Raw genomic sequence first — 23,268 nt, forward strand, 5'->3', positions numbered from 1 at the left:
CTACCGTGGAAGCCCTTTTCAATGTGACCTCGGGAAAGAGGATGCTATGAGTTTGTACCGTCTTTGAGATTGCCGCAACACTCGTCCTCGTGACATTAACGATGATCGAGAAGATATCCTGACGAGGGTTGGTTTTTTCAAAACGCCGCTGGACATCCGTTGACAAGAAAGTTGAATCTTGTTAAGAGGAAAACAGATGGTGACATAGGGCCGGAGTCCACAAAACGTGCTCGCGTAACTGAACTTGAAGAGCCCGTTATGGAGGTGACGCCTGTTGCCATGCGCATTCCATATGGTAAAGCGCTATCCTCTGTTAAGAGCCATCCCCGTGGAAAGGGGGACGGGTTGGGCTGCTCTCTCGACTGTGGTAGAGGTGGTCTCAACACAAATGTGGTGTCGAAGCTGCTCCGGGGCAATCAAGCGTTAATCAAGGATATTAAAAACAGGAGGAAGCATGTTGCCGACTATTGCTTGTTAGATGACCACACTTATGATGAACGGTCTGTCAAGCTGGCTTAATTAACTACTTCTTTATTCAAGGATACTCAGATTATTTTTCACATTTATTTTATTTTAATTAACGACTTCTTTAATATTACGGAGTGCGGTGAGCAGTGATGCAGTACACCCGTCACGCAACGCTTCGGAGAAAAGACATTATGTCCTTGATGCCTGAAAATCTTATGTCGTTAAATGTGATCGAGTGCTGGTCGATTTTGATGAACCATTTGGAGAAGGAGGAATATGGCGACCAAATGAGGATGTCATTCTTTGGTATACGTCACATGGTAATTCCATTTATCATTGCATAATATTTATGTCCACTTCTATTACACCTTTGTTACTTAGAATGACACTTTTCTTAATTACAGTGTTATTATGTGAATGTTTCACTTTAGTTCTTTTAATCCACAAAAGTGTCATTCTAACCGTGCGAAGTGTAATTTTAAGGGACAATAGTGTAATTTTGGGAGACAATGTAACCACGGTAATCATGTTCACTATTGCCTTTTCAAGGATTTACTGTTGCGTATGCTCGGGACGTTTGAGCAACCAGGCACACAATCGGCAAAGAACTATGACGACTGTACCGGATATGGGACACCTTCGCCAGATGATGACCGCACCGTTAACTTGAAAAAGACTTGCTATTTGTCCCGTTCGCATTGACGACCATTTTGCATGCGTATGTATCAATCACAAATCAAATACAATCGACTTGCTGGACGGGCAAAGGCATTCTGACTTGAAGAAGTCGCAGTTTGGCAAAGCAGCGCGTTTAATTGTAAGTTATTGTCGATCGCTTTCTTCCGAATGCTATCTTTTTTGTTCAATCAGTTTTTATAAGGTAATTATGTACATTTGCGGTCTAGCGCGAGTGAGTGATTATTTAGAATCACGGGATAAGGAAAAGAAGAACACTAGGGCACGGGAAATTCCTAAATATGTGTTGCGCGAGATACCTTTCGGCGGGATGTCACCAACTCTCAACCAACCAGAGTCGGGTCTGTTCACCATGATGGCGATGCTCTTATACGAGGGTCTTCCTTTTCAGCATGAAGACCTCGAGAAGAAGAAATCACGGCGCTATTTGGTGATCCATTTGTAGCTACCCTCGTTCTGGCGGCAGACATGAACATTTTGCGCGAAGGTGTGCTCGATAAGGTCAAAGCTTTTGTTAGCACGAAGGACAAACTGTGGAAGGTATTACAACGAAGCGTAGACACCCCGTGCCAATGTGAAAAAATAACAACCTTAATTTAGTACTTCTGTTTTTGTGGGAATATTCCCTTGGCTATATAAACACTTATTTCATACTTTGTATTATTTGCAGATGTTAGCAAACTTAATGTAGACAGTTAGTTTTTGTGTAAATAATCTTACAACATTCTATAAAAGAATGCCTTTTCCTCTCAAGCAAGATGCAGCCACAACTGTCTTTCAATGTATCTACTTCAACAATATAGAGTAATATGTTAGTTAAATCGTCGAGAAGAAAGTGTGATTTGTAATACACAAAAGTGTAATTCTAACCGTCGAAGTGTAATTCTAACAGGCCATATCAGTGACAGATTGACCTTACATTACAAAAAATATAAATGTAATTTTAAAAGGCAAAAGTGTCATTTTAGTAGTTTTATTTATGAAAAGATAGTAATGTTGTTTTACCTATCTGAAAGATGTTGCAATAATAACTATGTGTACTTTGAAGAAGATAATTTGTCATAATAGTCAAGAGTGAAAATTTCAACGTTCTGAATTTGCACATTATAACTGTGTCGTCTAATAAAAAATACTTCATCAAAATACATTGTAATACCAACGGCGACCAGTTGTCTTCCTGGCATTTTGATGTCTAAACACAATACGAAACATCATGTTGTACCTCGTATTTTGTGTAGACATCCCAAAAAATTGTACTACTTATTACGTATTAAATTGATTATTCTAAGATGCCTTCTTCTTCTTCTTCTTCTTCGTCTTCTTCTCCTTCTTCTTCGTCTTCTCCATCTTCTTCTTCTTCCGACGAGGTTTCTGACGATTACGACACTGGCGGGTGCTTTGCAAATGGGTTAGGGCAGTTCCTTTTGTCATGGTTAGCTAATCGCTTGCAATTTTTACACATACGTTTTGGCTTCCTTGCCAAAGCAACTGCTTTTTCCTTCTTCGACAACATTCTCTTTCCGCTCCCTTTGTTCTTGGATTTCTTGGGCGGCAAAATGGTTATCTCCTCACTAGGAGAACATCCAAGAATTTTCTCCAACTGTTGTCGTTTATTCAATGGTGATCCTAATGGTGAGAGTTTCTCCTTAAACTGTCTAATTAGACTAGAGAAGTTCTCGACATCATTCTTCAATTTGCCCATGAGCAACCCAACTGTCTGATGAATCTCCGACCACATTACTGACATCGCAATCTGTTTTCCATCTATTATATCAACGGTCTCAGTTGCTTCACCATTACAATCGAACATTTTAGACAACCTTGCATCTTTACACCATCTTTTAACAATACATTGTTCCGGAATAATCTTCACTCCGTTTGATGAGTAAATCCATATGACATGCCGGCAAATAATGCCTTTCCTCTCAAGCATTCTGCAGCTACAAGTGGCTTTCAATGTATCTAGTTCAACAATATAGAGTAATATGTTAGTTAAATCAGTCAGATGAAAGTGTGACTGTAATACACAAAAGTAGCATTTTAATCAATAAAAGTGTGATTGTAACGGATAAAAGTTTAACTTTAATCAATTTGTAATTTTAACTACCCAAAGTGTAATACTAATCAATAAAAGTGTAATTTTAACGGATTAAAGTATAACTTTAGCAACCCAACGTATTATTTTAACAAGCCAACGTATAATTCTAACAACCCTAGGTGTAAATCTAATCAACAAAAGTATAATTTTAACGGATAAAAGTATAAGTTTAGTAAACAAATGCTCTGAGAATGATACCAGGCGTATGTGACCTCATAATTTCTCTCCCTGTTTGTATCTCTTACAGTGGTCACTTCTAAAGAGCCACACTCAGTGAATCCTCTACTTTTACAAGTACCAATTGAGCACTTGGCCTCTTCTTTAAATTCCTCGAATACTTTATGACTGTACACTTCCGCCCCGTGCACTTCAATAGCTAGATGCGTTGATATTTCAGGGAAAGCGTGTATCATTACATGGTTGTCAATCTGTTTCGTGTGTGTCTTTTTGGTCCATCGCGCTGTCAAAACGCATCGTAAACTCAACTAATGTTCCCGACTTACTCTCAAATCTCTTAAAAAAACTATTTTCGCTCTCTGATCTTTGGGTTGTCCTCATAAGACCTCCCATATCTAGGTCCCTACAATGAGCCATAACCCTTTGCCTCCTTTTAGCGTACATTTCTTGGAACAGTCAATGTTATTAACATTGTGTTCCCCGCCAATTTCTTCCCATTTTGCATCGAACTCGCCGCTTCAATGTCTTCATCTCCCATATTATGGCATTCAATTTCTTTAGAAACACTGAATAATCATCTCTCGCCATTCCATACTTGCTTGGAACCTTGTTCATGATATGCCACATACAATAGCGGTGGCGCGTTGTCTTGAACACCAATGGCACCGCTTTAAGAATACCAAAGCATCGATCGGTGATAATGTACTTAGGCTCTTTGCCACCCATCGCACCTTAAAACGGTTGAACACCCATTTAAACGAGTCCGCATCTTCATGAGCAACAAGCGCTCCAGAAAGTGACCGACCGTTTATGATTATCAACCCCGTGAAAGGTGTGAATGACATGTCATACTTATTGGTGGAATACGTCGGATCGAATGACACCGCATCCCCAAAACCGAGTAGTTCCTTCTAGCGATCCCGTCGGCCCATATAGCTTTACTAAGGCTACCGTCAGAATCAACATCATAGTCAAAGAAGAACCCTGGTCTAGTAACAGCCAATTCCTTAAAGTGGTCCACGAACATTTGACCGTCCCGTTCATGAATGTAGCATTTCACATCCCTGTGAAAGTTCTTAAAAGAATTCAAACTAGCACCGATGTTTTCAAACCCATTAACATGTTCCTTCAGAATTTTGTAAGTCTTCGTAGCTCCTATCTTGTTTGTTGATTAATGACAATCTTTTAGATGTACGGATTTTAATCATCAAAAACATAATTAAAACAGATACAAATATATCAGTTCAAAAAAAGAAAAGTGTTGTTTTAACAATAGAAAATGTAATTGTAGACTCAAAAAGTGTCATTTTAGATGACAAAAGTGTAATTCTAACAAAATAAAGTGAAATTATAACATAAACAAGTGTAATTTTAATCAAGAAAAGTGTAATTCCAATCAACTCAGCCTTGAATTATAAAGGATTATCATTTTGTGATAGTCTGTTATGTTGCATGACAACTTTTGAAACTCTCTATCTCTTGCTGATAGAGAAAACAGATACAAATGTATAAGTTGAAAAAAAGAAAAGTGTTCTTTTAACAAGAAAAAATGTAATTGTAGACGCAAAAAGTGTCATTTTAGTTGACAAAAGTGTGATTCTAACAAATTAAAGTGAAATTATAACATAAACAAGTGTAATTTTAATCAAGACAAGTGTAATTTTAATTAACTCACCCTTGAATTATACAGGATTATCATTTTGTGATAGTCTGTTATGTTGCATGCCAACTTTTGGAACTCTCTATCTCTGGCTGATACGAGTTCATGGTTGTGCCCACTGTGGAATCTGTCAATTCGTAATTCCCCCTTCATCAAGAACAGCCTAATCCTCGCTTTGCAACCAACACGCCTCACTTTGTGTCTCCTGCCTGAGTCCTGGCCGCCACTACACTCCAATTGTCCCTTCTGTTTGAACCCCTCCCGGTTGCAAACCAACAGTTTAGATTTGATCTCCCCTCCACGCCATCTCTTAGTCGTGTACTTACGCACATCAAAACCACAAGCAACAGCATAAATTCTATAAAATGTCACTGCTTCCTCTATTTCAGGAACTCGACCAACATAGGGGGTGAACTTAGCTTCAACATCTTTGCAAAATTCTTCTTCGTTCGGCTTTCGTTTTCCATTTTGCTCAATATTACCTGACAATAGCGTAATAATTATCAATTGTTTTCATAACAACTTAAAGTAACCCATATATTTGTTCAAATTATATATTCCTTAAAATTACACTTTTCGTTGTTAAAATTACACTTTTGCCTGTTAGAATTATACTTTCTACTATTACAATTATAGTTTATAAACTTGCAGCTTTTCTGTAACAATAAGCCCTTTGGTTGTTAAAATAACACTTTTCTGTGTTACAATTATACTTGTTTCTATTAGAATTACAGTTTGAAAACTTACAGAAATTATCTTTCGCAATCACACTTTTACTAGTAATAATTAATGTTTACAAATTTAGAACTTTTGCCTGTTATAATAATAATTTAACCTGTTAAAATTACAGTCCAATCTGTTAGAATTATACTTTTTATTATTACAATTACAGTTTCAAAACTTGCTTTTCTGTTACAATAAACCATTTGGTTGTTATAATTACACTTTTGTCTGTTACAATTATCCTTGTAATCATTACAATTACAGTTTGAAAACTGACATATTTTGTCTCTTACAATAACACTTTTACCTGTTACAATTATACTTTTATCACATATAATTACACTTTTATAAGTTGTACTTACGATATTGACAATTTCAATTTAAGATACAAATTTCAATTTAAGATACTTTGGTGGCTTAAATTCACACATTTTGCAGTTAAAATTACAATTTCATCGAATTCACTATTATAAATTTCAAGCTTGACACTATGATGTTGAACTTATTATTCACAGAGTTTAACTTCCATCATGGAGAAGTTTAACTTATTATTCACAGAGTTGATATTGAACTCCATAATGATGGAGTTCAAGTTGAAAGAGTGGATTTACAGATTTGACATATTAAAAAACAAGCTTCAAAAATAACCTAAAATACACTTCCTCATCATATTTAAAGAACTATTAATATCTAACCTACTGTTTTCATAAAAATATGATATATAAACTAACATGAAGAACATAAAAAAAAAACAATCCAATAATTACCATGGCCAAATGGAACCATTTGCAAATCCGTCATTTTTTACGTTGGACGTTGGTCTTGTTGTTTGTTTCTGAGGTTTGAGGATAATGATGGAAGATGATCAAGGAAGCTGATAATGCAAGCTGATAAAGGAAGATGGGAAATGAAGAAAGTAGGCTTTGCTCTCAATTTTCGCCAGTCTGCTGATTTTCTTTTTTTCAAATTGTGTTTTGGTTGAGTATGTCTAAGAAATGTGTTGAGGAAGGTTGTTGAGTGATTATGCATGTGTTTGTGTGTGCACAGTGGGTAATAGCCAATTGCACTGACACATCCCTTCTCTCTCCTGCTCACCCTATTTCCTTTTTTTTTTTCACGCCTATAATGGGCTTAAAGTAGGCAAATCTCCACTCTCCATTCTCCTAATCCAAGGGCCCTAATAAAGACTTAGGGACTCAAAAGATATTAAGGACTTAGAAGAACTTATCACTATATATATATATAGAGAGAGAGAGAGAGAGAGAGAGAGAGAGAAAGAGAGAGAGAGGGGCGGGATCTCGTGAGTTTGGTTCTTATGGTGAGTTTGTGCTTTAAAATCTAGACCATTAGATAGAGCTAGATCAGTGGCTGAGATTAATTGACTTACGAATATAAACCCTCCCTAGTCGAGTAGTCGCTACCCTAGTACCCACTCCATAAAAGAAAAAAGACATAATTAAATCTACCCACATCAATCGTGCTCCTCTCCTACTCTCGCCTCACCTCGCCTGCCACCACTCCCACCACCGTGTCGCCGACCATCGCTGCTGCTTTCCCCTCGTCAGGCCGTCAAGCAAACACGCAGTACCACCCACCAATTTTGAATTAGGGTTCTAGTTCCGAGTTAGAACCGATTTCTATTCGATTTTAGGCGTGAATTTGGGATTTTCGTCGGGTTTTCACCAATTACAAGGAGTATTTCCGCCATTAAAGCAAGGTTTAATCTATAATTGTTTAATTTTCGAAAAAAAGTTCAGCAATTTGGGTTACTAGATGGTTGTGGATTGGTGATGAATTGATAAATGAGGATGAAGGTGGTTGTGGATTGGTGATGAATTTGCTGATGGCGAAGAACGAGTGGATGAGGAGGACGAAAGTGGTGGTTGTGGAGGTGAGTGAGGGATGTTGGTGCCGCCACTGCTGGTGGATGCGGGTCTGTTTCGCACTCGGTTTCGGATTCGAGCTACGTGCTCTGGCGAAAATGAGCAGGGGAGACGAGTATTGCTGTGGTCGAGTAATGGGTTACTCGATGGTGGTTATCGTTATGCGCTGGGATGAGAAGGAGTGGGTGATGTTAATTCGGAGGAGCAGGGAGTAGCCCCATGGTGGTCTCACCTGGGTGATGCAGGTGACGGGTTTGGCAGCAGAATTGGACTCGCGTGGTGGATCGATGAAAATACTGTTTACACAAACGAGCCGGGATGGCTCGTCGGAGATGGCGCGAGAATGAAGGGAGAGGAGCAGGTGGTTAAAGCTATGGTGAGCATGGAACAGGCTGGTGAGTTGACGCCGACATCAGGAAAGTACTTGAATTGATGATGGAGGGAGGTGCGTGGGTTTGGTATTGCTGATTCACAACATTAGCTTCCCGAAATTCATCAAGTATGAGCGAAGTAGCTACCTCAATTAATGATATTATATCATTTACGAAAGTAGAAACAATTCATAACATTAGCTTTTATAGCAACTGTAGCATGTCGGTCTATGCAAATCGCCATTGTATATTTGTATTAGCCGGTGACCCATCTCATTTCTCTTATATTTGCCCTTTTGCAAAAATTAAAGAAACATGAGAATAACACCACAATAACAGTACAATAACATCAGACTAACACCACAATAACATAAGAATAACACTACAATAACACTGTAATAACACTACAATAACACTACAATAACACCAAAATAACACTACAATAACAGCACAATAACATGGGAAAAAAAAGTAAAAAAATCATAGTAAAAAAAAATCAAAGTGACACCGGAATAACATCACAATAACACCAGAATAACAGCACAATAACACGTAGTAAAAAAAAGAGTAAAAAAATCAAAGTAGTAAAAAAAATCAAAGTGACACCGGATTAACATCACAATAACACCAGAATAACAATAACACCAGAATAACAGCACAATAACATGTGGTAAAAGAAAGGGTAAAAAAATCAAAGTAGTAAAAAAATCTAAGTGACGCCGAAATAACATCACTATAACACCAGAATAACAATAACACCAAAATAACAGCACAATAACATGTGGTAGGAAAAAGTAAAAAAAATCAAAAGTAGTAAAAAAAATCAAAGTGACACCGGAATAACATCACAATAACATCAGAATAATAATAACAGCACAATAACACGTGGTAAAAAAAAAAGAGAAACAAAAATCAAAGTCGTAAAAAAAATCTAAGTAAAAAAAAAGCACAATAAGAGCATAATAACACGAGGTAATAAAAAAAGAGAAAAAAAAAATTAAAGTAAAAAAAAATCTGGTACAAAAAGAAAAAGAAAAAAAGGTAACATAATGAGAAAATTAGAGAAAAACATAAGAGAAAAAAAAAAATCAAAGTCGTAAAAAAAAAAAGCACAATAACAGCATAATAACACGAGGTAAAAAAAAGGAGATAAAAAAAATTAAAGTAAAAAAAAAGAGTAACACTAGAAAAAAGAGAAAATATGTAAATGACAGTGATTTTATATGACATGTAAGATTAGATATTGGTCATTCATCTCTAATATAATCTAGTGACTGAGATTTCAACGTACAAACTCACCATATATATATATATATATATATATATATATATATATATATATATATATATAGGCGGGATCTCGTGAGTTTGGTTCTTATGGTGAGTTGTGAGTTTGTGTGCTCACAAATCTCATCCATTGAATAAGAGAAAATAGATGGTTGAGATTAACTTGAAAAATTACTTAAAACCTGACATCAAAATTAACAAGCGCGTTCGTTCTTCCCAAAAATTCACTTCTATCCGTTTTTAAGCCTTCTCTCTCTAAACTCAAATACCATAAATCATTGGGAAAAATATAATTAAAACCTAGAAATTCCAGCAAAAAATTTACCATACCATTGATATTGTCTAAATTTCTCCAATTTTGTGCTTAATTTCGGTGGCGTAACATTGATATTATCTCAATTTCGCCAATTCATTGCTTGATTCTAGAAATCAAGTTCGGTTTATCGAGCATCCGGTGGCCTGAAAGTGGTGCTCGGTGCTAGTTGATGGATGATGTGCGGGAGTCTTCAGTTTGCCGAAATCGAGTTCGGTTTTTAGAGAATTGAGACATGGTAGCTTGATTAACGAGGGAGAAGTGTGATGGTGGTCGCGCGGTGGATCTGGTTGTGATGGGCGACGATGGTACAATGATGACGAGTTTAGTGGTGATATGGTGGCTGTATCTACGGGGCCGTGCTCATTGATTATGATCTTTCATTTTAAAATTTAATGGCCTGCCTGGGCTTATAACTATTATGTGGTAAGACTGGTGGTCAAAACGACCCACGTGTATCCTGCTGTGAGAGCTAAACGTGCTCAGGTAGCACTCCTTCTTAGACAAAGCTTGTCGAACAAACACTTTATACAATGGAAATTTCCAATTACCAGTTGGAATTATTAATCTTTTTCCTTGAAAAGGGAAAGAACATAGAGAAGTTTGAGCCACCCCTTTCGCGTTCTTACCCAATTTATATTCTTCAAGTTTCATTCTCTATGCAATGTCAATGGGTGCATAATTGAGTGAGTCGTGTGTGCTCTTTGATTGGTGGTGCAACTTGATTGTCACGATTTGTAGCTCAATTTGTTGGGTTCTATGTCGGGTTTTGGGCAGAATTGGTACAAATTTTGGGTAGAGCTGTGATGGCTAATGAGGGATGGTGAAGGAGTACGATGCCTTGCGCGGGGGTCTAATGTGCGCCACCTGAATTATGGTGTGTCCACGGTTGGTGAAGTGACGTAGCTTGATGTAAACCTTGAGTTTAATTGTGCTGATGAAACTAAATTGCCAAATGTTGAATACTTCAGAGACAGTTGCATTTCTAGTTGTATACATCAAAGGTCTTATATATCAATTTTTGCAACTAGCCGATTCAATTTCGATTCATTTTTTGCGCCTAGTTGTATACAAGTGCTATGATCTTCTTGGTTGCTGCTGGTTGATTCATGTACATTATTTTGTGCTTTTGGATTCATGTACATTATTTTATGCTTTTGGATTTTCATGAAGCTAGTTAAAATAATTGTTGTTTTGCGAAAATTCGTTTGTTGATTGATTTTCTGTAATCCGTTGATACATAGTTCATACAGTTTTATATAGGTATTTGAGTTAACACCATAAAAATGGAAGAATAGACAAATGAACTAAGTGATAATGTTAAGGTGTATAAAATACAAGCTCAAAATAGTGTAGTGCTCAAATGACTACCGCGCACGACAAATTAAGGGTAGATTGGCGCTCTGTTATGCATTTGTTACTCTATTATTACTCTATCAATGGTAAGGTAGTACAAGAATAACATCGGATTAACAACACAATAACACCATAATAATACCGGAGTAACAGCACAATAACACCAGAATAACAATACCACCAAAATAACAGCACAATAACACGTGGTAAAAAAAGAGAAAAAATCAAAGTAGTAAAAAAAATCAAAGTGATACCGGATTAAAATCACAATAACGCCAGAATAACAATAACATCAGAATAACAGCACAATAACATGTGGTAAAAGAAAGGGTAAAAAAATCAAAGTAGTAAAAAAATCTAAGTGACACCGGAATAACATCACAATAACAGCACAATAGCACATGGTAAAAAAAAGAGTAAAAAAATCAAAGTAGTTAAAAAAATCAAAGTGACACCGGAATAACATCACAATAACACCAGAATAACAATAACACCAGAATAACAGCACAATAACATGTGGTAGAGAAAAGTAAAAAAAATCAAAAGTAGTAAAAAAAATCAAAGTGACACCGAAATAATATCACAATAACACCAGAATAACAATAACACTAGAATAACAGCACAATAACATGTGGTAAAAAAGAGAGTAAAAAAATCAAAGCAGTAAAAAAATCAAAGTGACACCGGAATAACATCACAATAACAGCAGAATAACAGTAGAATAACAGCACAATAACACGTGGTAAAAAAAAAGAAAAAAAAATCAAAGTCGTAAAAAAATCAAAGTGACAGCAGAACAACATCACAATAACAGCGGAATAACAATAACAGCACAATAACACGTGGTAAAAAAACAAGAGAAAAAAAATCGAAGTAAAAAAAAAGCACAATAACAGCATAATAACATGAGGTAAAAAAATTAAAGTAAAAAAAAAATTGGTACATAAAGAAAAAGAAAAAGAAAAGAAGGCAACATAATGAGAAAATTAGAGAACAACATAAGAGAAAAAAAATCAAAGTCGTAAAAAAAAGCATAATAACACGAGGTAAAAAAAAGGAGATAAAAAAAATTAAAGTAAAAAAAAAAAGAGTAGCACTAGAAAAAAGAGAAAATAAGTAAATGACTAATTTTATATGACAGGTAAGATTAGATCTTTGTCACTCATCTCTAATATAATCTAGTGGTTGAGATTTCCAAGCACAAACTCACAACTCACCATAAGAAACAAAACTTACAAGAACCTACCTCTCTCTCTCTCTCTCTCTCTATATATATATATATATATATATAGAGAGAGAGAGAGAGAGAGAGAGAGAGGAGTTCTAATGAGTCCTCCTTCCCAATTGAGTCCATAAGTCCTTCTAAGGGCCATTGGATGGACTCATTGGATGGTTGAGATGGATTTGATTAAGGGCTATTAAAAAGAAAAGGAAAAAAATGTGGATGGTTGGATTGAGATGACTGGTTGAGATTGAAAATTACCAAAAAATATTACCACTAATCAAATTTCTATACACTAATTAATTTTTCTTTCTCTCTCTAGCCCCTAATTAATGAGTTTTGAGTTTCAGATTTCAGAAGTGTAAATGTAATGTTGTATGAGTTTTACAAGTGTAAATGTGACGGAAATTTTGAATTTATATAATTTTAACATTTTACAAGTGTAAATGTGATGTTTTACGAGTGTAAATGTAACATTTTAAGAGTGTAAATTTGATTTTTTGTGACGGAAATTTTGAATTTATATAATTTTAACATTTTACAAGTGTAAATGTGATGTTTTACGAGTGTAAATGTAACATTTTAAGAGTGTAAATTTGATTTTTTGTGACGGAAATTTTGAAATTATATAATTTTAACATTTTACAAGTGTAAATGTGATGTTTTACGAGTGTAAATGTAACATTTTAAGAGTGTAAATTTGATTTTTTGTGACGGAAATTTTGAATTTATATAATTTTAACATTTTACAAGTGTAAATGTGATGTTTTACGAGTGTAAATGTAACATTTTAAGAGTGTAAATTTGATTTTTTGTGACGGGAATTTTGAATTTATATAATTTTAACATTTTACAAGTGTAAATGTGATGTTTTACGAGTGTAAATGTAACATTTTAAAAGTGTAAATTTGATTTTTTGTGACGGAAATTTTGAATTTATATAATTTTAACATTTTACAAGTGTAAATTTGATGTTTTAAGAGTGTAAATGTAACATTTTAAGAGTGTAAATTTGATTTTTTAGTCAATTTGAAGGTTTTAGAGTGTAAATTTTGTCCTTTGAGTGTGAATTTGGTCCTTTATAAGTGTAACTTTGTCCTTTACGAGTAAAACTTTAGTCCGACTACCAAAAAACGCCACCATCAACTTTGTCCTTTACGAGTAAAACTTTAGTCCGACTACCAAAAAACGCCACCATTGTAACGCCCCGTAAATTTCGGACCGTTAATATGTTTCGAAAATAATTAATTAATCAAGTAAAATTTGACAATAATGTATTTAAAGTAAAAATAATTCAAAGAAATATAATTTTATTATATTTTGAAGAAAAGTATTTATTTTGATAGTTTTGAAATGTTTAAAAATAGTTTAAACCGTGTAAAATCTTTTATTTCGAAATAAGGGCGTATCGGGGGGAAAATGACAATTCGTTTGAACGTTGGGTAAACGAATTTGGAAATGGGTCGTATGAATACTCAATTTTATTGTAATCTCGTGTTTAAAGACTTTGGACTTGACGGAATTTGCGTTTGACTTACGGATTTAATTATTATTGAAACGAGTCAAAACCGACTCGTTAAAAATCCCGACTAAAAATCCCGCACGTACTTTGTCCTCCTTTCTTCTTTCACGCGTGACAGCCCCCTCCCCTTTCCTTTTATTTTTCTGAAATTCTTGTTGTTCATCCTCTAAAAACACCCAAACTCCATTTTCATACACATTCAAGCTCAAAATCGTCATAAATCCTTCGTTTCTTGTCCGTTTTTCGCGAAATTTACCTTTCCGGAATCCCCTCGCCACGATCTACAACTTAGTATGTTCTAATTTCAATTTTCATTAAGTTATTTTAAGACTATATTTCGGTATTTTCGGTTTTGATGTTTATTTTTGTGTTTTAATTGTTTAATTAGGTGAAGGATTGGAAGACGAGTTCGGGGACTCGTATATTGTAGAGGATAGCGGTTAGTTGTGGTTAGGGTTTCGGTTTTGAGGACTAATTGCTCATTTTCTAGCTTAAGGTAACATATTTCGAGCTACTCGACGAAAGATCGTCACATGTTTTTGATTTTTGTATGTTTGGTGAATTTTTGTTTGGGTAGTAATTTTTCACATGTTAAACTTAGTTGCATGCAAGCTTAATTTGTGCCTTTTGGTAGTTTAAATTATAAAAATTGAATTGGGGACGATTAATTAATTTTCAGACGGTCTTATAATGTATAAAAATGAAAAAAAAAGAGAAGAAATGGTGCGGCAATGAAGCCCAAGAAGAAATGTGGCAGCCCACTCACGGCAGCCCCGGCCGGTCTTGGGGTTGGCCCGGGTCGGTCCGTTGCTTGATTCGCGGTTTTCCATGCTCTGTCCGTCATTTTAGGTTCATCACGGATATAAATAGAATGAATATACATGGTTAAAGTGGTTAAGAGAATCACAAAAGTAGCTAAAAGTTATGCTAATGGTAGAAAAATTATGTTATATTGACAATTATCACATGTTAGGATAATTTACAAAATGAAATGGTAATTAATAGGCTCAAAATGAATTTTATAGCTATAATTGAAATGTTTTGTTGATTGTGCCGAAAACTGAGCCTTAGTCCCTTTGGTCGATGCGATGTCAGTTAATTGAGTGATTGGTCAGCCGCAATTTGACCCGTACCTGTCGCAAGGCTGGGGTTGCGGGTAAAAATTCGGTTGAATGAATTAGATAATCAGCCTTTTTCTTGTTTTAGGCCATTTATTATATCTCTATCCCACATGTGTAATTAGTTGAATTTAAATAGCTTCTTATTTGGTTAGTTGAATTTAAATAGCTTCTTATTTTGTAGTAATGGCCCTAGATTTCCCTAAAGCCTTTAATATTGTTAAAATTGCTAGTATTGGAAGTTAGTATTGAATTCTTATTGAGGAACTGTTGGGATTGTATGCTGTAAATAGACATTTATATAGCCTTTCACATGATAGAATGTTAGCATTTAGGTTGGTAAGTAGGACTTTTGCCCTCTTAAGGTTAAGTGGGTGTCTTACTTGACTTGTGTGGTGAGTCTTGGGTGGTGTGGGCTAAAATATTCAAGCCGGGACTAGCTGTGACTAGGTCCTAGGTGAGTATTTCGGCCATCATCATAGATAGGTCTTTATAGTCCGACGAGTATATGTTCACCGCTTGATAGCCTTTGTGTTCCTGACTAGTGGATGTTTATCCAAGTTGGGGCATGACCTCAGGTACTAATTTTGATAGTATGGGGTCAGCTTAAGTACTAGCCAACCCTTCGGTGGTGTCCTTAGGGTACTCACTTCACTTTGTTTTAAAAAAAGTTGTGAGTCTTGGGTGCGGTGGTGTGTATCCGCATGTCTAGGTCTGCGCAGATTTTAGGCTAGGGTTGTGTTGTCTCTTGGCCATGTTTTCTTAATAGTAACCGCTGAGCCAAGATACCGGTTCGATTACCTTCCCTACCTCGTGGTATAGACTTGAGTTACAAAGTGACTATTGACGGTGCTAAGAACTTATGCCTGTCTTTGATATATTGCCCTTTCTTGTTTGATGATTCTATGAATCATAGAAGGTGAGATGCAAGCCGGCTATGGTTGATAGAGTTTGGATTACAATTTGTTATATGATTCACATGATAGTTAGTTGGGTCAGTTTAGGGGTCATTTGTTAGAATACATGATAAGTAAATGGTTTATCAAATTGTTTACATGTTACACTACATGTTACATTAATTTTGACGATTCGTGGCTGGGAGGACTCGAAGTTACTCCCCACTGAATTGTGGCTTTCGTGTTTGTATAAAATGCGATTGACAGGTTGTTGATGCTAGTTGGGGTCACAGACGGCTAGTGAGCAAGGAACCTTGGACCTAGTTTTGGCTATTTTATTAGTAAACCTTTTACACTTTTGGTTTGTATATAATTTGAAGGGACATATGTCTCCCTTTCTATTTTTGGTTTGTATCCTTATATTTCCGCGTCTTTAGTTATATATGTAAGTTAGTTTATCAGCTGTTGCAGGGTTATGACACTCTTCTTGAGTTGGAATTGGTTGTGAATGGTTTAGTTAGAAAAAATTTTGAAATTGCAGGTTTTGGACTAGTTGAACCATTTACAAACATATCCTACCAGTTTTTCTGTAGAATTTACGTATATAATTAAGGCTAGATTTAAGGGTGTCACAGTTGGTATCAGAGCCTATTGCTCTCGACGCACGTTTGTGCACCCCACTTAGAAATCACTTGACCTCTAAATAATAAACTTGAGAGATGGGTAGGATGGGTAGATTTAGTATTTTATGTGGTAGTCTGTTTGTGATTGCTAATTGTTAGGTACTAATTGATTTTCTCTTTTGTAAGATGACTCTCCAATAGATGTAGATAATGCAATCTTACCTTAGTCTTCCAATCTCGTTGTTTATTCGTCTTTCAAATTCCTCTTCTCTTGCCTTGGTAACTACCTTTCAATTCTTTCTTCCGTTTCATCTTAGGTTCGTTTTCTTCTTATAATAAAGTCCATGTGGACACCTTCCTTTTATTCCGCAGGATAGTTCCCTTGTTCAAGAGAACCCAGTTTTGGGAGAATGTATCATTAGAGGGCGTGAACGAGTGTAGAAATTGATTGTTTAAGGTTTGAGTTGTATAGGAGAATATAATTTGGGATCCTTCGGTTAGTCTTGTTAGTTGTGCTTGATATGAGAATTTAGTGAATTGAGAAATACCTTGGGATTTATGTCTATAGAGAGCTTGTTTGTTATAGATGATTAAGCATGGGTACTACCTTAGCACGTAGGATGGAATGAACCTAAGCTGCTTCATTTGAGAGTCTCGATATTTCTTGTGGAGAATTAAAGGTATGATAGTTAGCCCTAATCCTTGTAGGCCTTGAAAGGAATACAATAGGACATTGATGTTGCTTACTGGATTGGTATTGTACTTTGGAATTAGTTAGTTGTTAAACCTTTCAAGTTGACCAAATCTAGTATAGAGTAGCCCTTGTTGACCTTTCGAAATTTGAGAACACGTGGTTGATCTTAGTAATCATATCTGGATTTGGGAATTATGGTGGAATGTTGTTCAATGTAGTTCGCGAGTTCAAGGATGTGATTCCAATTTATGGTATCGGAGACTAGAAGTATTAAGTGGTGAGGTGATATACTTGGGGATGACATAGTAAGTGAAGTTCAAGGACGAGAATTGTAAAGAAGATGCTTTGGGACATGGGTGGTAACAAATGAACTTGTGTGGTGAATTGATTTTGGCTCTTAGAACCAATTGAGTTGAGGAATACCTACCATTGTGGAGTCCTTGTTAGTCTTATAACTTGGTAGACTTTTGGGGCTTTGTTGAGCACCTTAGTGAAGTAACCTTATCATAAGCTTCGATGAGTGTTTGGTAAGCGGGAACCCTTTCATTGTGCCGCTTCTATTCTCCTTTCCTTCTCTCTAACGTTCGTTGAACCTTGTTTTTATGCCGAATTTTACGTATCTTCTTCTTGCCCGAGATATCTTCTTAACTTGAATACCTCTTATTTATGTCAACCGTTACCTTTACGGACCGACTCCTTAGTTTCCTAATTTATCAGATTCATGCACCCTTCGGAAATGTTTTACCGTTTCTCTATCACTCCTTATCTCCTTAGTATAGTTGGTACCTTGTTGACCATGTTTACAGAGTTAGTGAGATGTGACTTGAGGATATAGGATTGATTAAGTAGCCGAGTTGGGTTTGGCTTCCATAATCACTTGGGCTATGAGGGTTTGATAATGTATATGTTACCGTGTGAGAAATGTTAAATGTGGGATTATTTGTTGGTTTTAGTAAGTGATATCGATTACTACTTGAGGTATGGTATGAGAGTGAGAGTAAGCTACATTATTGGGAGGTTTTAGCACTTGTTTTGGTAACTAGAAAGGGTAATGGTATGGATGACACAAATTGTTAGGCTAAGGAACCTAATTTCAATTTATGGTTTTAGAAACTCTGAGGTGATAAAGTGTTGTTACAATTATGACCTTGTACCTTGAGAATTTGATGGTAAGTAAGTTTAGGATATCAAATTTGAAAGAATACTCCTTGGGGATGTTGATGACCAGAATGGTTTGGTGATGTGATTTGGCATTCTAGTTGACTCTTGAGAGTTCTTGAGTTTAGAGAGACTTAGTGTTGAGAAGAATTTGTTAATACTATAGTTTTATAGACCTTGAGGTCGCATTGAGTGCTTGAGATGATGAGACGATGTTGGAGCTGGGTGTAGTTCTGCTTTTGAGAATCCTTAATAAGTAAAAGGATAGAGAAACTTAAGATCCTATTGATTTTTCATAATTTGAGGTTGGTATGTTACTACCTTGTTTTGAAATGAGAACCTTGTGGAATTTTTGAGGAACCTTCTCTTGGAGTTTCGAGCATGGTATTGGGACTCTTGATTGAAGGTTTACTTTTTGAGGAACCCATAGTTGACACTAGTGGGATACAAATACAGCTTTGTTGGAAGTCTTGACCTTAGGCTTGTGAAAGTCGTTTCGGGATGTTTGAGAATTTGGAGCGTTGAGATCACACTTATAGTGGAATATCTTGTTCCAAGGAATATGTTAGGGAGAAGTAACATAAGCGATTGAGGAGACTCTTGGGAGTGATGTTGTTATTGGAGATATGAGTGTCTGGCGTTTCCTTGGTGTCTAATCTCCCTTCTTCCTTGATCATGAGCGTTACCGCTCATATCTCTCTTCCTTACATCATCATACTCCTCTCGTAAGTTTGATGTTGGTAACCTATGAAACTCTATCTTTGACATCCTTGTAATTATGACTTCAATTCTTACCCCATAAAATTCATCATAGCTCTTTTTGATTAGTTAAGCTTGAATCCTTTTAGCATACCTGCTCCTATGAGGTCTAAGTTACTTTTCACTTCGGGGAATTTCTAAATATTTCAAGCTACCAGTTTCGATTCATTCTTGAAAGTTTATGTCACTTCTGCAAACCTAACCTATTTTTAAGGATTTGAAAATGAAATTTTGATTTATTTCCGTAAGGTATTCCTTTTTCTTACTTTTGTTCCGAGTTTCTAAGCCTTGTATAATCATATTTAGTAAAGATAGTATTCTTACTATAGAATTTTAAACTAAAAGGTTGAAAAGGCTTTTATGATTTTCAATGGTTTTAACATTAGTGAATGTTAAATCTCGTTGTTGGAGACGTCCCAATAATGGGTTTTCTCATTTATTGGTGTAGAAATATTTTTATATCTTGATATGAATATGGATGTTCTTGTCTGATCAATAAGAGTATCACCATTTCATTGAAAAGATACCTATATTTTCTTATAACTATAATTTCTCCTTCTAAGTTTCGAGGACGAAACTTTTTAAAAGGAGGGGTGATTGTAACGCCCGTAAAATTTGGACCGATTAATATGTTTGAAAATAATTAATTAATCAAGTAAAATTTGACAATAATGTATTTAAAGTAAAAATAATTCAAAGAAATATAATTTTATTATATTTTGAAGAAAAGTATTTATTTTGATAGTTTTGAAATGTTTAAAAATAGTTTAAACCGTGTAAAATCTTTTATTTCGAAATAAGGGCGTATCGGGGGGAAAATGACAATTCGTTTGAACGTTGGGTAAACGAATTTGGAAATGGGTCGTATGAATACTCAATTTTATTGTAATCTCGTGTTTAAAGACTTTGGACTTGACGGAATTTGCGTTTGACTTACGGATTTAATTATTATTGAAACGAGTCAAAACCGACTCGTTAAAAATCCCGACTAAAAATCCCGCACGTACTTTGTCCTCCTTTCTTCTTTCACGCGTGACAGCCCCCTCCCCTTTCCTTTTATTTTTCTGAAATTCTTGTTGTTCATCCTCTAAAAACACCCAAACTCCATTTTCATACACATTCAAGCTCAAAATCGTCATAAATCCTTCGTTTCTTGTCCGTTTTTCGCGAAATTTACCTTCAGGAATCCCCTCGCCACGATCTACAACTTAGTATGTTCTAATTTCAATTTTCATTAAGTTATTTTAAGACTATATTTCGGTATTTTCGGTTTTGATGTTTATTTTTGTGTTTTAATTGTTTAATTAGGTGAAGGATTGGAAGACGAGTTCGGGGACTCGTATATTGTAGAGGATAGCGGTTAGTTGTGGTTAGGGTTTCGGTTTTGAGGACTAATTGCTCATTTTCTAGCTTAAGGTAACATATTTCGAGCTACTCGACGAAAGATCGTCACATGTTTTTGATTTTTGTATGTTTGGTGAATTTTTGTTTGGGTAGTAATTTTTCACATGTTAAACTTAGTTGCATGCAAGCTTAATTTGTGCCTTTTGGTAGTTTAAATTATCAAAATTGAATTGGGGACGATTAATTAATTTTCAGACGGTCTTATAATGTATAAAAATGAAAAAAAAAAGAGAAGAAATGGTGCGGCAATAGAAAGCAGTGCAAAGCCCACGGCAGCCCTTGACGGTCTTTGGGGTTGGCCGGTCGGTCCGTTGCTTGATTCGCGGTTTTCCATGCTCTCGTCCGTCATTTTAGGTTCATCACGGATATAAATAGAATGAGTATACATGGTTAAAGTGGTTAAGAGAATCACAAAAGTAGCTAAAAGTTATGCTAATGGTAGAAAAATTATGTTATATTGACAATTATCACATGTTAGGATAATTTACAAAATGAAATGGTAATTAATAGGCTCAAAATGAATTTTATAGCTATAATTGAAATGTTTTGTTGATTGTCTTTAAAATCGAGCCTTAGTCCCTTTGGTGATGCGATGTCGATTAATTGAGTGATTGGTCACCGCAATTTGACCCGTGCATCGCAGGGCTGGGGTTGCGGGTAAAAATTCGGTTGAATGAATTAGATAATCGGCCTTTTTCTTGTTTTAGGCCATTTATTATATCTCTATCCCACATGTGTAATTAGTTGAATTTAAATAGCTTCTTATTTGGTTAGTTGAATTTAAATAGCTTCTTATTTTGTAGTAATGGCCCTAGATTTCCCTAAAGCCTTTAATATTGTTAAAATTGCTAGTATTGGAAGTTAGTATTGAATTCTTATTGAGGAACTGTTGGGATTGTATGCTGTAAATAGACATTTATATAGCCTTTCACATGATAGAATGTTAGCATTTAGGTTGGTAAGTAGGACTTTTGCCCTCTTAAGGTTAAGTGGGTGTCTTACTTGACTTGTGTGGTGAGTCTTGGGTGGTGTGGGCTAAAATATTCAAGCTGGGACTAGCTGTGACTAGGTCCTAGGTGAGTATTTCGGCCTTCATCATAGATAGGTCTTTATAGTCTCTGACGAGTATATGTTCACTGCTTGATAGCCTTTGTGTTCCTGACTAGTGGATGTTTATCCAAGTTGGGGCATGACCTCAGGTACTAATTTTGATAGTATGGGGTCAGTTTAAGTACTAGCCGACCCTTCGGTGGTGTCCTTAGGGTACTCACTTCACTTTGTTTTAAAAAAAGTTGTGAGTCTTGGGTGCGGTGGTGTGTATCCGCATGTCTAGGTCTGCGCAGATTTTAGGCTAGGGTTGTGTTGTCTCTTGGCCATGTTTTCTTAATAGTAACCGCTGAGCCAAGATACCGGTTCGATTACCTTCCCTACCTCGTGGTATAGACTTGAGTTACAAAGTGACTATTGACGGTGCTAAGAACTTATGCCTGTCTTTGATATATTGCCCTTTCTTGTTTGATGATTCTATGAATCATAGAAGGTGAGATGCAAGCCGGCTATGGTTGATAGAGTTTGGATTACAATTTGTTATATGATTCACATGATAGTTAGTTGGGTCAGTTTAGGGGTCATTTGTTAGAATACATGATAAGTAAATGGTTTATCAAATTGTTTACATGTTACACTACATGTTACATTAATTTTGACGATTCGTGGCTGGGAGGACTCGAAGTTACTCCCCACTGAATTGTGGCTTTCGTGTTTGTATAAAATGCGATTGACAGATTGTTGATGCTAGTTGGGGTCACAGACGGCTAGTGAGCAAGGAACCTTGGACCTAGTTTTGGCTATTTTATTAGTAAACCTTTTACACTTTTGGTTTGTATATAATTTGAAGGGACATATGTCTCCCTTTCTATTTTTGGTTTGTATCCTTATATTTCCGCGTCTTTAGTTATATATGTAAGTTAGTTTATCAGCTGTTGCAGGGTTATGACACTCTTCTTGAGTTGGAATTGGTTGTGAATGGTTTAGTTAGAAAAAATTTTGAAATTGCAGGTTTTGGACTAGTTGAACCATTTACAAACATATCCTACCAGTTTTTCTGTAGAATTTACGTATATAATTAAGGCTAGATTTAAGGGTGTCACAACCATCATCGTCCTTCCCCACCAACTCATATCCACAAAAAATATGAGTGCAAATTTATATAATTTTAACAAGTGTAAATGTAAAGAAATACAAGTGTAAATGTAAAGAAATACGAGTGTAAATGTTAAGAAATACGACTGTAAATGTTAAGAAATATGAGTGTAAATTTAAAGAAATACGAGTGTAAATGTGAGGAGATACAAGTGTAAATATAAGAGAAATACGAGTGTAAATGCGAGGAGATACAAGTGTAACTTTAAATAAAAACAAGTGTAAATGTGAGGAAATACAAGTGTAAATTTAAATAAAAACGAGTGTAAATGTGAGGAAATACAAGTGTAAATGTAAAAATTATGAGTGTAAATGTAAAGAAATACGAGTGTAATTGTAAAGACATATGAGTGTAAATGTAAAAAAATATGAGTGTAAATGTAAAAAAATATGAATATAATAAATATATTTATTAGATCTAGAATAAAAATCATGATAAAACAACATCAACAACACTAGATCTAATAAAGAGAGATTGAAAAAAAAACATCTAACAAAAATATAACATTAAATCTAATAATAATAACAATAATAATAAACATAACACTTTATTGTTGAAAAAAAAAAAAAAAAACAAAAACAACGACAACAAACAACGACAACAAACACAAACATAAAAGGATCGAAAAGAGAAATCA

The 23,268-nt window shown here is 35.4% G+C and overlaps 1 long non-coding RNA gene across 2 annotated transcripts; it reads left to right on the top strand.

The window, feature by feature from the left end:
* The first annotated feature begins 13,871 nt into the window (after nucleotides 1-13,871).
* Nucleotides 13,872-20,460, top strand: LOC141658863 (uncharacterized). 2 transcript variants are annotated; one of them, XR_012549485.1, is made up of 3 exons: nucleotides 13,872-14,067; nucleotides 14,165-14,272; nucleotides 20,333-20,460. It is a non-coding gene; the product is annotated as an uncharacterized LOC141658863 (long non-coding RNA). The 2 variants fall into 2 exon arrangements; XR_012549484.1 differs by lacking the exon at nucleotides 20,333-20,460 and adding an exon at nucleotides 16,058-16,332 and having other exon boundaries at nucleotides 13,873-14,067.
* The last annotated feature ends 2,808 nt before the right edge of the window (nucleotides 20,461-23,268 follow it).

Source organism: Silene latifolia, chromosome 6 (assembly GCF_048544455.1).
Source record: "Silene latifolia isolate original U9 population chromosome 6, ASM4854445v1, whole genome shotgun sequence".
Lineage (NCBI taxonomy): Eukaryota > Viridiplantae > Streptophyta > Magnoliopsida > Caryophyllales > Caryophyllaceae > Silene > Silene latifolia.